Genomic DNA, 2,120 nt, shown 5'->3' with positions numbered 1-2,120 from the left:
AAGCCCTGGCATTTACGGTTCAGGAGGAGATAGATTTTGTTCGGGGCGCAAAATTGTCCAAAATTAGACATTCCTGTCCAAATTGTGGACATCCTGTTACAGTTAGGTCAAGGGTGTGAGTGTATGATTTATCCGTCTTGATGAGACGAGTTCAATGGTGTTTGTCCCATGTCTGTAGGACATTCCTACAGTCTGTGGCGTGGATTTTTGTGTATGTAGGTGGCGCTATTGAGTAGAGCGCCTCTTTTTTTTTTAATTATCGAATTTTTCGCCGCACCCAATGTGCTTACCAAATTTGGTGAGTTTTCATGCATGTTTAGGGGGTCAAATTTACTTTTGAAGTGGCGAGTGTGACTTCGAAACATAATAGGGTCTTCGCCAGGGACTGGCTCAGGCCCTAATTAAAGCTGCAAGCAGCGTTGTTAGGGCCTGAGCCCCCGCCTAACCGCGGCCGGATCGCCGGCCCCAATCCAACGGTGTAATCGGCAAATCCCTAGGCCTTGTAGTTTAGGAGATACGAGCCTCAGTTCGCTGCACAGTGCGAGTGCAGAGCTGAGAGCCGGCCCTTTAAGAGCCCCTCCCTTCTCTGCTCGCTCTCGGCCATCTGTGTCAGAGCTGAGAGCAGAGGAGGATTTGGCAGTTTAACTGTGAAACACAGTCATAACTCAGCATATGTGGGTCAAAAGTGGAATGTAAAGACATCAGTGCGTAGAGTTTTTTGTCAGGAATTCAATGGTGTGCTTTTTGAAGGTGTGAGTGTTTTAGTTTAGAAGCTACAAGTGTTTGTTTGAGAGTATGTACATGAGGGCAGAGACCCTCCAATTGTGGTTTCCATGACTACAGTAAACAAATCTCTGCCATCTGTGCAGGAGTTGAGAGCAGCCGAAAAGTGTACATTTTTAGTGTGTGAAAATCAAATAACTCTGCATATGTTGCTTGGAAGTGGAATATAATACCATATTTTTGTAGAGATTTTTCTGAGGAATCCAGTGGTGTGTTTTGTGAAGCTGTGAGAGTTTTAGTTTAGACGTGAGAAGCGTTTGTTTGAGAGTATGTACCATGAGAGGACACGGCCTCCCCATTGACTTCCATTGTAAGCGTGAAAAGTGTCTCCCCCACTTTGACGGCCTATAAAATGGGAACCGAGCGCGTAGTAGATTAGCCTTTAAAGATTTTTGAAGAGCACAGTTGGGAGAGTCATGTGTGAAAGTTTGGAAGCGATGCCATTTACGGTTTAGGAGGAGATAGATTTTGTTCGGGCGTAAAAAAAGTCCTAATTTTGACAGTTTTGTCCAATTTGTGGACATTGTGTTGTAGATAGGTGAGAGGTCAGAGTGTATGAATTGTTGGTCTTGCTGAGACGAATGCAACGGTGTTGGTCCCATGTCTGTGGGACATTCGTGCAAGCAGTTATAGCGCTCCCAATTTTTTTTGAGTTTTTTTGCTCCCTAGGTGGCGCTATTGAGTTTTGGTGAAATTTTTTTTTAAAATATAAAATTTTTTGCCAGACCGGACGTGCGTGCAAAAATTCAGCGAATTTCATGCATGTTCAGGGGGTGAAATTAAGGTTTAAAGTGGCGGGGAAGAAAGAAAGAAAAATAATAATAAAAAAACTTTGCAATTTCAGATAAAATTTTTGCCACCATTGGTTTCAATGGGGGACCTCACCCCCCTGTCCCCCCCCGGACCCCCCTGTGATGTTTTTAGAGGCCTGTGATGCTCCTAAGTGTGTTTTTTTACTGCTTTTAGCGCTGACTTCGTGTCTCTCTGACTTCGAAACATAATAGGGTCTTCGCCCAGAAGTACCTTCTGGCTCAGGCCCTAATAATAATAAAACGCAGCAATTTCAGATACAATTTGTGCCACCATTGTTTTCAATGGGAGACCTCACCCCCCTGTCCCCCCCCGGACCCCCCTGTGATGTTTTTAGAGGCCTGTGATGCTCCTAAGTGTGTGTTTTTACTGCTTTTAGCGCTGACTTCGTGTCTCTCTGACTTCGAAACATAATAGGGTCTTCGCCCAGAAGTACCTTCTGGCTCAGGCCCTAATTAAAGCTGCAAGCAGCGTTGTTAGGGCCTGAGCCCCCGCCTAACCGCGGCCGGATCGCCGGCCCCAATCCA

Source organism: Aulostomus chinensis, chromosome 4, assembly GCF_037954235.1.
Source record: "Aulostomus chinensis isolate RoL2024-O1b breed Wild chromosome 4, RoL_Achi_v1.0, whole genome shotgun sequence".
Classification (NCBI taxonomy): Eukaryota; Metazoa; Chordata; class Actinopteri; order Syngnathiformes; family Aulostomidae; genus Aulostomus; species Aulostomus chinensis.
Note: the sequence above shows the minus strand (reverse complement) of the source record.